This window comes from Neofelis nebulosa, chromosome 1 (assembly GCF_028018385.1).
Source record: "Neofelis nebulosa isolate mNeoNeb1 chromosome 1, mNeoNeb1.pri, whole genome shotgun sequence".
NCBI classification, from domain to species: Eukaryota; Metazoa; Chordata; class Mammalia; order Carnivora; family Felidae; genus Neofelis; species Neofelis nebulosa.
The window spans coordinates 102,277,214-102,292,428 of record NC_080782.1 but is presented as its reverse complement, the minus strand read 5'-3'; the positions used below and the strand labels follow the sequence as shown (position 1 = coordinate 102,292,428).

Below are 15,215 nucleotides of genomic sequence, written 5' to 3'. Positions count from 1 at the left end.
TGTTTTCTCCAACCGAGGCCATTCCAACTATTTTATCTCCTAGTACAGACTTCCGTATACTTGGATCATTCCACCCCAAGACGTTACAGTAAACAGGTTCTCTTCCCCTCATCAAATCGGCTCCATTTCTCTACTTTCTGCTTCCACATTTAACTCCTGACCCATCTGGACCAAAACTCCCCAAAAGTTCTAGACTAGAGAGCCCAACATAAACAGAAAGGGCCCAGGAAAAAAGGCGGCGGTGGGGTCAGGGAACGGGGCTATCAAAAAACCAAACTGCATTTTTGTGGTGTTTTTTTCTTTTTAACCTGATGGACATTAAATTGCTGCGTAAAATATTTCATCTGTTCGGAAACTTTATTCTAAAATGACTTGCGCATTTGTTTCACCGATGCTATTTATTTTGGAATTTCAAATAACCCTTAGAGACCATGGACAGTTTTTATGTTCATTAAAACTACACCGGGGTTCAAAAGGATTGTGAGACCTTGCTGTTATGATGTTAATAAACCAACAAAATAGATAAAGATCAAATAGAAAGCAGCATGAGGAGGAAACCAATAAAATGTAGGCCAGTGGGATTTACAAAGTTGTCCTAAAAAACAAACTCTTTGTCTTTCTCTCCCTTTCCTCATCCTGTTAGCAAATCGTGCTCAAGTAAGGAGAGAGTGCTTGGACGAGTCCATTGCCTGCACCTTGGTACTGTGAGCCAGAAAGCCAGGCTCCTGGTTCCAGCTCACTCTTGCTCAGCTCAGGTGAACACCCAGCTGGTCACACTGGAGACAGAACGTGATCTGGGTGGGGCAGCACTGCCAAATAAGACGGCCCTCCACCTTCTGGAAACTGTAGTGCTCCCAAGGCGTGGGCCTGTGGGTTGCTCCTTTACGTTAGTCCTCCAGTACCTTCCATTTCCTCAGCGTCTGCATTTCTAGCTTGGCAGTGGCCCAGGCTCCTGAGTTTTCACTTTCCTTCCTGCTGTCTTCTTTTCTGGCAGTTTGGTTGATTCATTAACATCTCCATCAGAGGGATGGGCAGGGAGCTTGAAAGTCCACTCAGCTCTTCTTAATGGTCCTTCTGGTACTGGGTTTGGTGGGAAAAGAGCCACGCTGTTGGCTAAAATGAGATTTTGGGATTATCCATGGATTTAATCTGGTCTTCTCACATCTACCATTTCCACAAGTAATTAGAGATTACTAGATACATTGAGAAGTTGCATTAGCCTTAAAGAATTTGGAGAAAATCTAAATAGGCTTAAATACCATCTTGGAGTCCAGAATGTTAAGCTCTATGCTCCAGATAATTAACATTTTTAAGGCCTTTCCCTGCTCCTGCTCCCTGCACCCTGTGGTTAACGTCACTACTGGGTAACAAGTCACTGAAAACATTTTAAATATAATATATTTTGCAGGGAGGGTGAGCAGAGTAGAAACGCAGTAAATACACTACCATTGTATTCAGAGAGAAGAGGCCAGGCAGCATTGGCGATTTGAAACTTCTCTATCATCCGAAAGTACATTCCGATCCGGGCAGTTTGCGAAGTTGAGAAGATTTTGATTATTAACATATATGAGAGACCGGCAGGTGGAGGACGATTTGTAGAGCCATGCCCTCTCTGTAAGCATGAGCGTGCCACCCCTCCTCCTGGAGAACACCTTGGACACACAGTGTCTGTCCAGAGCAGTGGGTGATGCTTACAGAGGGAGCATGGCCCTTCTTCCAAGCTCAGAGGGCTCCTTCCAGAGACTGTGAGTGTAGGCAATAGCATTCTTTTGATTTTTCTTTTCCCAGTGGGAGTCCTACATTAGCACTGACATGAAAATGACATCCTATTATTGCAGATGGCTGAGAACATGGTAATCATAGTATCTCGTGCTTCTGTAGGGTTTGACAGTTTTCAAGGCAATTTTGTATTTGTTCTCTTATTTGATCTTCATAATAACTGTGAGGTAGGATGGATATTATCACCTCCATTTCTTTCTGACGAGGAATTTAGCCATGGTCAGAAAGGTAGGAAGAGCAGAGTAGAATTAGAATCCAGCCTTCTGACACACCCTTCCATTAAGGTTCTATACCATTAAAGTTCTATAATAAAACATCACAGTTTCTTATGTGACTGCATTATCATGCCTGCTATATGTTCATTAACTACATTGCACTCAAGCATGATAATTTTATATTGATTTAATTGTGCAAATTATACTCATGAAAAAATGGTCTCTTTTTTAATAGTCTGTCTCCTTTGGAATACTATTACTGCAATAACTCTGTCCTTTTGTTGTATTTCTCCCCCTTAATAATCAGCAAGGTGTTAATCTAGCCACGTTGGACAATTTCCCAAAGTCACTTAAACTGACTTATAAAATATCACCCACTATTCACTTTATCCCATGGCTCCTCTTTTCCATTACTAGAATCTGAGTGCATACTGAGCTACTCCCCAAAGGAATGGGTCAAGATCACAGGTTCCCCAAAACAAACAACTCCAGCACAAACCAAAGGTTTTTAATGTATGCGTAATAACTACACATTTTATATCCATAGGTATTTTTAGAAAGATTGATAAAAAACTCTCTGACATACCCACATGGTGGTAGTCCGATTCATGTTCAAAAAAAGCTTTTCAGCTTTTTCCATCAACACCATTCATATTTTAGAAGACGGACTTTGCAGGGGCCTCCCCAAAGAATTTCCTTAAATCTCTGCCAACCTGCGGGGAGAAGGAGTAGAGATATTACATAAATATCTGCATTGAGTTCTTGGATAGAGTTGCACAATGGCCATATATGGTGAAAGGTAGATTTTCCCTTGTGACTATATTCTTGGAATATGTTAAATGCATATGTCTCCATTTCTGCTCCCAAGAAGCTGGTGTACAGATGTTTAGTATTGGGGTCGTAGAAACGCCGCTGTCTACAGTTTACATGATGTCTAATAGGTTTCTAGGATGTGCTTAAAAGGCAGTGTTCAGAATTAGGCCTCTAACCTTCTTTGACGTAATTGTCTTTCTTTGGAGTCACATCTTGAAGGAAAGGATGAAGATTTGGAAAGAGAATTAATTTTCTCAAAACCAGACTTACTATTTTCCTTCTGTACTTTATAGTAATCCTTTAAACTCAAAAAAACTTCAGCTAATTATGGATTTCTACCTGACTAATGTTGCCATTTGAGTGGCTACGTGTCACTGTTTCTGGTTTCTGACCCCCTGTCAGGCCAATTCTGCCTGATTTCACTCATGTGCTGCTGCTTTTTATAATCTGAACATTATTTCCACTCAAATGTTTCCAGCTTTGCAAAAAACCTAGGAATCTGAAAGGCGGGGGGAAACTTCTCATAACTACTATTTGGATAATTATCACTTTCAGTTATTCTGATTTTTTTTTTTCTGCAAAACGGATACTATGAGAAGAACATTTGAAAAAAGTTAAAGGTTTTACTTTGAAAGCTAAATTTTCTAACTCACATTTTAAAAATAGAGCTTAGGCAGTCTCCCTGGTAATTAAAATATAATTTCCCCTCTATTTTCTATGCTCAATAAACTTAACTGTTACAATATATTTTGAAATGTACAACATGGAGTCTAGGGTATTAAACAAAAAAGTTAAAAGGCTTTGAGGGGATTTTTAAAGATCCAGTTTCCTAATAAGCAAAATGGACCCTGGAAAGACTTCATGGTGTTTAATATGTTTTTTCCCTATCTTCTAAATGCAATAATCTCTAACCACCACTTGATCATCAGAGATTTATATTCACTATAATTTATGTCAACTTATATCTGGGATTCTTTTTTTTTTTTCTACAACGTTTGGCAGCAAACTGCTGGTGGAAACTAGAATGTTTCACATTAGCAGCCCTCTTAAATTATTTCTATGAAATAATTTACTGTGGATTACAAATTCTTATATGGCATTTAAAGTTAATGATTAGGCAGAGAGATATATCAAAAATATGATTAGTCACATATGTACCTGACTTGCATGGTTTTAACTCTATGTGTGTTTTACAAGAATTGCTTTTCAAAAAGATATTTCTGGGCTTATGCATTTTTCCTATTAAAGCCAACGTATTTTTAAAGGAAAAGAGAAATAGACATACATGCTCCTATAAACTGTCTCCTCTAATTAAATGTCTATAAGATTATTTTCTATTTCTTGATGGCCATTTACAGCATAGGTATTGCTGCATGGTCTGAAACTTAAAAGAGCTCACAATGGTGAAGATCTCTTACGGCATAACTTGAAGTCAAGATGTAAAAATCCTAAGAGAGTATGAGAGTTTTAATGAAAATTGTAATGTCTCTCTTTTACTGCCAGGAATCAGTAACGAAGTGATGTACCCCCAACAGAACAAGAATTGAAACGAAACCCAGGGCTCCTTATACAAAGCTCAGAATGAGCTCCTTCCTGACTCGTTTTCATTTTCTCTACATAGTTAAGGCTTAAAGCTGTTAGATATTTCTGTGCTTAATTTCACTTATCACCCAGGGAAGTAAGGCTTAGAAGGGTGGCCATGAAAGTTGGGTTAATAGAAAATAAAAAAATAATTTAAAAAAAAAAAGAAAGTTGGGTTAAAATTTTATTTGCATGGAAGCAGCTCCTCCCAGAACATCTCTTCTGTATCTCAGACAGATATTTCTTTTTTCTCCTCCCTTCTTCTCTTTTCCTATTTCACAGTGGTTTTCTTAACTCAACTATTTATGATTCATTTCATGAAAGGCTAGGTTTTCTCCAAGGGTACTATAATGTCTCAAAGTGGTTTTAGAGACTAGCAGTAACAAGAAACTATTTTCTTTTGTGATGTAAAATAAAGTCATTGTTAATAGCCTACAACCTGCAATTAACTATTAAAAAGGGAATTTATGAGGGCTGGTTATTATCCTCCTGAAATAACGTTGTTACAAGTCTGCCCTTGTCAGTCATCTGCAGGAATCACGTGCTGGATCCCAAACAAAGGGAGGGTCTGGATCCACACAGAGGCTCGTGGCAAATTACCCAGTGACAGCCTGGCCTGATAGCCCCTTATGCCCTTTGTCACCCTTTCAAAGCAAGAGAATAATAGCCACATGTGTATTTTATCCTGATTAGACTAAAAGGCACCTGTTTGTGAAGCTGAGTTTGAATTGGGAATTAGAAAAATATTTGCATGGCTGGTAACAGCAAATTACGTGGGAGTGCCTTGGGGACATTGGGGCAGTAGCAGGCAGGGCTTAGGAAAGACAACTGGAAGCATCCCGCACACATTGAAAACTGCGTGTCAACTCTTTTCCTTCTTTCTAACATTAATATAAGTCCTAAGAAGAGCTTCCTCTTCCTCTCCTTGCGCTGTAAGCGCTTTCCTTGGCCGAAGCTGGGTCTCTCTGGCAAGCCCCTTGTGAGTCCTCTTTGGCATCAGCAAAGAAGAGAGGAAGAGAGAGCATCCTATCAAGCAGCTGAGCATGGCATGGGTGGGAGCAGGAGGAGGGGGCAAGGAGAAAGCCACAGGATTATTCACCAGAGGCTGGATTAATCTAAAGCTCAGCAACTGGAACAGGTCTGCTGATGTTGCAGAAGCACCAAAGATAGAGGGTCTGCCTTGGAGGGAGAGCTACAGAGCATGAAGAATAATGAGATCGTGTGTGGCTGGGGAAGGATGGGAGATGGTCTAGGAGGTGGATGAGGAGAAGGAAGGGGGGGAGAAGGAGGAGGATTAAAGAGGAGGCAAAGGCCTGAGAATGGTTTGATTGGTTTCCAAGAGCCAAAGATATAAAATTCCAGGTTCTAAACCTTTATAATATAAATCATCATTCCCTGAAGAAAGTAATAGAATCTCACTGGTAAAGTAATGGCCTTCATTACTTAAAAAAAAAAAAAAAAAAAAATTTTTTTTTTTTTTTTTTGCAGGGGGGAATGCAAGCTGGTGCAGCCACTCTGGAAAGCAGTATGGAGATTCCTCAAAACACTAAAAATAAAACTACCCTAAAACTCAGCAATTGCACTACTAGGTATTTATCCACGGGATATAGGTATGCTGTTTCTTTTTTTTTTTTTTTTATAGGTGTGCTGTTTCGAAGGGACACATGCACCCCCATGTGTATAGCAGCACTAGCAACAATAGTCTAAGTATGGAAAGAGCCCAAATGTCCATCGATGGATGCATGGATAAAGAAGATGTGGTATATATATACAATGGACTATTACTCAGCAATCAAAAAGAATGAAATCTTGCCATTTGCAACTACATGTTTGGAACTGGAGGGTATGATGCTAAGTGAAATTAGTCAGAGAGACAAAAATCATATGACTTCACTCATATGAGGACTTTAAGAGACAAAACAGATGAACATAAGGGAAGGAACACAAAAATAATAAAAAAACAGGGAAGCGGACAAAACAGAAGAGACCCATAAATATGGAGAACAAACTGGGGGTTACGGGAGGGGTTGTGGGAGGGGAGATGGGCTAAATGGGTAAGGGGCACTAAGGAATCTACTCCTGAAATCATTGTTGCACTATATGCTAACTAATTTGGGTGTAAATTAAAAAAAATAAAAAAATACAATTAAAAAATAATAAAATAAAATAAATAAATAAAACAATGGCAAATTTGATGTTAAAAAATTTTTTTTTTTTACACCCCCTGCAAATGTGGGGGGTGGGGAAAGCTCTCCAAGATTTGGGTGAATGTTGCTTAATATGAAATGCCAAAGCACAGAAGATTGGTTTTAAAATGAGAATAAAAACACAAAACTAAGAACCATCACTTCTAAGACCTTCACTTAAATAAGCATAGTCTAACACGCTGTGATGTTCATTACTGATTTCAGAAAGTTATCAAAAGCATCTGTTCAGTATGTTTGCAAAGCCAACTTGCTTAGTTCTGTGACACAATGTCTGAGTTAGCGTCTATGGAAAACAGAATAGCACACACACGATTTTAATCCCATTATTTTGAAAACTTGGTAAAGCTTTGGTGTCATCTGAAATGGCTGATTTTCTTATTTTGTATACTTAGACAAACACTAATAATAATTTTAGGAAAAAGTTATGTAGATTTAGAAAATTGAAAATCATAATCTAGAATTGAAATTGTCACTTAAGATAGAGCTCTGATTTGTAATTGTCTGAATACAATTTGTCCTTCATAGGATCAAAACTCACCTCTAAAGGAAAGTCTAAAATCCACTACAATCGTTACAAAAATTTGGAAATTAAAGACCTGCTAGAAATAAATATAACAAAACAATAAATGCCATCTGCCAAAGTATTGCTAATTTATATACTAGCAGCCTGTTTGACTTTATTATACAAAACTTCAGAGCAGCCACTATCACGGATATTTATGGAATAATGGCCTGTGTAGTAGTCCCTGACCGTCACTTAATCACCCAATAAATCCAAACCTGGAATATTTTCAGCAACATTCATCAAGGGTCGCTTTTTTTTTTTTTAAGTTTATGTATTTTGAGAGATAGAGCACAAACAGTAGAGAGACAGAATCCCAAGCAGGCCCCACGCCACCAGAACAAGACTGATGTGGGGCTCAAACTCACAAACTATGAGATCATGCCCTGAGTCAAGATCAAGAGTTGGTCGTTTAACCAGCTATGCCACCGAGGTGGCCCCATCAAAGGTCACTTTTAAGTGATATAAACTATCAATGATAGCCTTTTAAAAGACCATCTACTTTCGGTCAAAATGTTGCTATAGAAAATCATCTCTCTTTGAAGTGCTATGTATTAATTACATCTGCAATCACGGTGTCAGAATAAAATGCAAAGAAGACCTATGAAAAGCCTTTCTTAGTTGAATGTAGAAGAGAAGCACAGAAGATGATGTTCATTTTGTAACATGCTCTTATTCCGTGATTATCTATAAATAGCCAGAGCAAAAAGAGACTCAAATGAGTGGCCTTCTGGTCAAAAGATGGAAACTGATATGTTTAGCCATCGAAAACTTAGGAGAACTTGTCACTGTACTGGGAAAATAAAATCCAGTAGAAAATAGGGTTTTCTAAAATGTTTTTCTAATTATCACCTTGGTTCTCTGTGGTTCTGCAAATACAAATAAATAGAAAGCTAAGTTCATTTCTTCCCAACTCTCAGTTTAGCTACAAAACTCCTAAATGATAACACAATTTTTCTGGTGTTATAGAAGTTAGGAGTGGTGAAGAACAGAGGTTCAAGTATTCCAGGAAAGGCTGTGGAGGGGTGCAAAGGCCTGTGGGAGCAACCAGAGGGGTGCTGGCGAGCGCCCCTTTGTCTCAGACTGTCTACTCCTCACCTTGATCCACTGGCCACATTCTTTCTTATTTTGGAAAAGTGGAGCTGTTAATGTTGGTTCAATACCATAAGAAACACTGAACCTCCGCATCACCATTGCTCCTTGTAACAAGAGAATGCTGAAATGAGCAGTTGTTGAATCCTAAAATGTTAGAGCTGGAAGGGACATTAAAGCAGTCTCTCTGGGTACAGTTTCTAACTATGTAGAGGCTAAATCAAGCATAGATTAACTCTTAACTCTCAATCCATAGTTGTTTAATAAGGAAAGATCACAAATTGGTGTAGCCAACGGATTATAGATTTTAACATATTTTGTAAGATTTATACCTAAATCGGTTAAGTGTCTGACTCTTGATTTTGGCTCAGGTCATGATCTCAGGGTCGTGAGACCAAGCTCCACGCTCAGGGAGGAGCCTGCTTAAGATTCTCTCTCTCTCTCTCTCTCTCTCTCTCTCTCTCTCTCTCTCTCTCTCTCTCTCTCTCTCCCTTTGCCCCATCCCAACCCCCACCACCAACTCTCTCTCTCTCTCTCTCAAAAAGCAAAACAAAAAAAAGGATTTACACCTAATTATTTCATGGTTTTCTATATCGTAAATTAGAGCCCAGCTCCCTAGAATCCTAAATTAAATCTGGAGCACCTGTGTCCTATGTGAGTCACAGAGACCAGTGTTGTCCAAGAGAAATGCAATGTGAGCCACACGTGCCATTTAGAGTTCTCTAGTAGCCACATTGTAAAAATTAAAAAGGGAAATTAATTTTCATAATTGTGCATTGGTTATTTATTGCTGTGTAACAAATTACCCCCCAAACCTAGCTTGAAACAAACATTTATTATTTTACAGTTGCTCTGCATGAGTGGCTTAGCTGGAGAGTTCTGGCTCAGGGTTCCTCCTCAGTTTGTAGTCAGGCTATCAGCTGGGCTACATTGGGGCAGGAGGGTCTGCTTCCAAGAAGTATCACTCACAGGGCTGGTTGTTGGCTGACGTGCCTCACCTCTCCTCCACGCGACTTCTCATCCTCCAGGGACTCTTGTCTTCATTTGGCATCTTCTGCATGAGAGTCTGTTCTTTACTGGTGTCTGTGCTCTGAGATAGAAGTAGAGAGGGCACAAGCTAACGTAGGGAGGAAGGAGCACCCAAGATAAAAGCTGCATTTTGTAGATTTGTAACCTCATCTTGGAAGTTACATTCTATCACTCTTGCCTTTTTTTCTGTTAGAATTGACCCATTAAGTCCAGCCTACATTCTAGGGGAAGGAATTACACTTATGGGTTATTGGGGGTCATCTTTTTTTTTTTTTAACATTTATTTATTTTTGAGACAGAGAGAGACAAAGCATGAACGGGGGAGGATCAGAGAGAGAGGGAGACACAGAATCTGAAACAGGCTCCAGGCTCTGAGCTGTCAGCACAGACGCAGGGCTCGAACTCACGGACCGCGAGATCATGACCTGAGCCGAAGTCGGACACTCAACCGAATGAGCCACCCAGGCGCCCCTTGGGGGTCATCTTAAAAGTAGCCTACCGCAAGTCTGTTTTAATTATCCCAATATATTGGGGTATTATTTATGGTATTATTATATAATGAACATAAAAATTGTTAATGAGATATCTTACATTCTTTTCTTCACACTAAGTCTTCAGGATCCGGTATGTATTTCATACTTACAGTTCCAACCAATTGGTCTAGCCACATTCCAAACACCACTGGGCACATATGGCTAGTGGCTACTTTAGCACGGCACATCTCTAGATGCTTTGCCGTCACCTAAAGACCCAAAGACCCTAACTTAGGGGATCTTCTTCATTTACAATGTAAGTGATTGATCAGATCTGTATCAAGTGATTACCGTGTTCCAGGCATGGTGCTAAATGTGGGGAACCCAAATCAGTAAATTGCCATGCCTGCCCTAAAGGAACTCAGCCAGACAAATACGAAGTTAAATTCTAAATCTAGATCAACCATCTTGGGCCTACCTCAGAGAGCTCTAACCTGTGATGGGTTCTAGAATGAAGCAGAACGCAGTCTCTCCACACTCCTTGGGAAGGTGGTGACCCAGAGTCTTTTCAGAGCAGCCAGAACCTCCGACAATGACCATAGACATCACTCACCCCCAGACCCAACCTGAGGCTATGTCTCCAGCTCTAAGCTGGAGCCCATATGTTGGCCTGAAACCTGATTTGCTTTGGATGTGGAGCAAATTAAATATTTGTTTAACTCAGTACATTGTACTTTCCACTATTCTCCATAAGCAAGACCTGTAGGGGAAGGGAGATATAAGGCGTACCGTAACTATTTCAGGCTTCTTGGGTGCTTTGGAGGTACGTGCCATTGTTGCACCAAGTTTTATACATAAATGTGACTCCGTTTACATAGAACGGAAGGTCCTTAATTATCTTACCAGCTATGAATGGATTTAGCAACAGGGAGCATTATTTTTAGTGTATTCTCTGCCCTAACTCTGATAATGTACATACGTATCTGACTTGAGTCTTTTCTCACACTTTATGTCCTGAAGCATATTTGTGCTGCTTAAAGAATAACTCTGTGCAGCCAGGACCTACCCGAGGAGTTTCCCATATCCCCAAAAGGCACTTACAGGCTATGTATTAATGGTGATATACCTGGCAATACAGTTAAAGAATTCTGGGTTTCATTGGGGATGAGGGAGGGCGGCGGGGAATGCAACATACTTTTCACTAGCAGTAGAGGAAAGCAGTTTTCTGAGTGGTTTTTCTACCACAGTAAATAGCAGTCATGTATTTTCAAGTTAGAGGAAAATCCATGCCTATCTCAACGGGAAGAAATAAGTTTCATTCAGATGCTGTCTGGAAAAATGGTCTTGAATACCTTCTTTATTTCTTGTCTTCATAAAAATATTGTTTAGGGAAAAGAAAACCCCATAAAGACAATTTCAAGTCAAGGACCAGACATAAAACAACCCACCTTTCTTACATGCAAAATTCATTTCTGAGTTTCCATCATGTATCTATGCACTGTTTCATCAAAGTGATAGTAGCTGTATCTTTCAAAATAAAATACCTTTGTGCCACAATGTGGATACTATAAAAACCAAACCAAAACAAAACACCAACAACCTGATGACACATCTCGTTTCTGTGTCTAACGTCACGATTTTTGGTTGAACCGTCATAGTCTAAGGCTCAACCACTCAACCTGGAAAAACATTCATGGGGTCTGCAACATAGAAAAATCCCTAAAGCTGTTCAGCTGGAATTTTAAGGGTGAGATTACAGCTTCTGTTTTGTGTAAATCTGTCCAGATTTAGCATTTTACAGTATCAGGTACTACTCTAAGAGCCAAGAATGACTCTGCCTAAAGGCCCCTGCACAAAGAGAGACCTCCAAGCCCCAAAGTCAGGTCACATTAGAGAAAGAAGTGAATTGTAAACACTCCATTGTAAATACAATTTACACACGTCATTTTTTTTTTTTACATGTAGATTCATTCTAAAAGCACACTTTGCTCCTGTTTTGGAGGTTCTAAATAAAAGAAAATAGCATTTTAATGGGCCTTTGGGAAGGCCAGCATGCTCAAACAGGGCATATATGATGGGATCTATGACTATTTTCTCTGAGTTTTAGAATGCAAACTTAAGTCCACAGCATACACTCCAGCAAATATATCTGTATCTATATCTATATCTATATCTATATATCTATATCTATATCTATGTATCTATCTGTTCACAGACTGATACAACCCGCAAGCACATAATGTGTATATGGACAGTGACAAAAATATCTCGATTTTTTTTTTCATTTACAGCTTTTGTTGTGATTTATTCTAACATATTCCACAAAATAAACGTTTCATTGATAGTGCAGGCAGTGTGAAGTCTGGGGGGTGTACAGCCCCCTCTTTGGAGAAAGAGGGAGACTTCTTTAGCCTTTTCCCCCCGAATTTTGATTTGCTTCTTAAAAGTGGAAGCTGAGTCCATCAGCTAAACAGCCAAGCTTGAGATCTGGTTTAAACCTGGAACTCACTCCATTTGGCCGGCGTAGGCGGCTGCCAGCAAAGTCCCTGGGCTGCCTGTTCCCTAGAGCGTTTGCGTGCCCTGTTTACCCGGCCTGGTTCGGCGCGCAGGGGGGGCTTCCCGTCCGGGGAAAGATCTTGTTTACTACCCTCTCTCCCAACCCCCAGGCTAACCGTGCGGCGCGAATCCGGAGAAGCGCGCCCTCGGCGGGGGCCCTGAGTCCGCAGCGCCCGGCGCCTCCCCAGCGGGAGGCGGGAGCAGGCCCCGGCTCGAGGGCTGGGCTGTAAGTGCGATCTTGACATTGCGCCCTTGTTGCCAAGACTCGTGGGGCACAAGAGCAACTGCAGCGGGTCCCGACCCGCGCCGGGAGACTGGGACTGCGGGGCGCGGCCTGCCGCGCAGTCCTCACAGCCCTCCGGGCCCTGGTCCGAGCAGCGCTCCCGGGCCGCGGGGCGAGAAGCTGGGGGAGCCGGTCGAAGCCCCTGGCTCCGGGTTGGAGGCGCTCACGCCCGGGTCTCGCCACGCAGACCTTCGAGGAAATCTTCCTAAAAACAAAGTCCTAAACTGCAGGCTATTCGTGATTACGCGGAGTGTCGTCCCTGCCCAAGGGGCGCGTCCACGCGGACCCCGCGCCTCGTAGAACTAGCTGGCTTCCACGCAGGCCGGAGCGGTTTGGTGGCCGCCCTAGCAGGGACCTGTGCAGCAAAACAGACAACGCCGAAAACCGCAAAGTGAATTTATCGGAAAACTCACGAAGGTTAAGCTCCGGGGTCCTTCGCGGCCCGACCCTCCTAAAGCCCAGAGAGGGGCGCTAGCAATTCCGGATTCCGAACTGTGCCGGTTAAAGTTCCCCTCCCCCGCCTTCCAAGCCCAGGCCGCACTCCCTGCGCGGCCCACCCGCCACGCCGCCGCCCGCGGGGCCGGAACCGCCCGCCCCGGGCACCGCGCTCGCGGGTTACAGAGGAGCGCCCGGAAGGCGTAGCCAAGGAGTAAGTCCGAAACGCCAAGCTGACTCACGCGGGGCAGAAATTCAGACTTATGACGTCATTTTCACACCTCCTTTCTCGGATTGTCTCGCGTCTGTTGAGCCCACCTAGGGAACAGGCCCACACAGCAGCTTAAGCCAAAGTGTTACGATTCCGAGGGATGTGTAGATTCGATGGAACTTCTCATTCTCCTAAGCATCATTTTTATTTTCTTCGTATAATAATCTCATCTTTAGGTCAAGGGAATGAATTTGATTATTAAATATCATATCTTTTATATGTTATTGAAACCAGTGTGGTGAGATGAAATATAGGCAGTATTAAATCTCAAAAACAAAACAGTACCCTAAACCAAAGCCTCCTCTTTAGGGCTGCCTCAATAAGCAGCTGGAGAGAGAAGAGGGAGGATTTCGGAATCACCACGAAGGAGCAGGAAGGTCTCCCTTGCTTGTCATCAGAATATTATACACACCCACTTCTAGAATAAATAAATAAAGCATTGATTGCCTCTAAACCTGAGGCCTAGCCTGAACAAAAAAATGTCGCAGCAGTCTGCAAATTCAGATGACTTTGCCCATTTCTATGCAAGGAAAACAGCTCGGTACTTTGAAATCTAGGCTTTTAAATTTCCTGACTCACTGTGAGGGGAGGTGGGATAGGTTGTTCTTATACGGCAAAGAAACACAAATCATTCCTGGTTAGAATCTTCCCAACTATATTCTGGCCAAGGAAATTATCAGAAGCCTACAATTACAAGAATTTTAAAAACTACCTACAATTATAAACTGCATTTTGTACTTAATCCTAAACAGGCTGAGGGTATTTTAATAAAAAATGATATCAAGCAAGTAGCATTCTTTCTTTATTTGTTGGCAATGTTGCTCTCATAGGATTTTTCCAAAACCACAGGGGTGGAAAGAAAGAGAAAAATGTGGGCAAGTGTGCGTTTTGCTTGGATCTGAAACTTCCTGATCTTAAATCTTTGTCTCTATCACAATCATGTCTAGACTCAAAGCTGGCTGTGCTTGGCTTACTAATCTGGGTTTCTGCTGTATAAACTGAGAACCACAAGTGAGCTTAGCTGATCCCTGCTGGGCAGGTGCTATACCTAACGCCCCTGTGGAGGACCGCAGCCAGGGGAAAGCCTAGAGATCACCCCAGCCACTTCCCCCAGTCCCAGGCCTAACCCGAAAACATTTAACCTTGAGCTTTTTTTTTTTTTTTTTTTTTTTTAAGCACACAGTTTTCACAAGCCAGGTCCTCTCCTCTAGACCAGCGGCCCCAGCGCGTGTCCTCTGCTGCGTGGGGAGAGCCTGGCAGCTGGTGGATCCGTCTGGCCCACAGCTGCAGGATCGGGAGCTCCTCTCAGACTCGGCTCCTTTCAGAAAACTCTTCTCTTGTCGGATGTGGTTTCCCTTTAATTAATCACTCATGCCCGCGTGTCCGCCGCGCAGCTTCCCCACTCTTCCTCCAGCCCAGCATATGATCCGTTTTTTGGAAGCGAGAGCACAGGCCGAGCAAGTGGGGGCGGCGTGGGTGTGGACTCCGCCGGCCACAGGGCTGCCGGCTGTCCTGAGAGACCCCAGTTCGTGGTACTTTCTAAGATAGGCTTTCTGGAAGATCCACTCCCTCCTCCCGGACTTTCTAGCCAGTTGGCCACGCAGTTCCAAGCCTCGGCCTGGGTGGTCCAGGTGTTCCGGGTGGTCTAGAAGACCATGTTTCTGTCAGGTTCTCTCCCTTCTCCACCTCCTTCCCTCCCCTCCCCTCCCCTCGCCGCCTTAGGAGCTGGCATCCTGCTGGCAAGAGCCACCTTTTGCCCCCCATTCCCACCCACTCCCTCAAGGATGGTCCCTCCAGGCCTGACGTGGCCTTCCCGAATACTGTGGTTTACTGGACTTCGCAGGGCAAACTGGCCAAGCTTCCAGAAAGTTCAGCACCTGGATGATGTTGGCCGAGGCCTCTGCAGTCTCCTCTCCAGA

General features: G+C 42.4%; 1 long non-coding RNA gene across 1 annotated transcript; it reads right to left on the bottom strand.

The window, feature by feature from the left end:
* Nucleotides 1-213: 213 nt before the first annotated feature.
* Nucleotides 214-13,262, bottom strand: LOC131511823 (uncharacterized). The gene is made up of 4 exons (XR_009261761.1): nt 13,004-13,262; nt 9,219-9,339; nt 2,581-2,707; nt 214-1,113 (listed from the first exon to the last, which is right to left on the bottom strand). It is a non-coding gene; the product is annotated as an uncharacterized LOC131511823 (long non-coding RNA).
* Between the last annotated feature and the right edge of the window lie 1,953 nt (nt 13,263-15,215).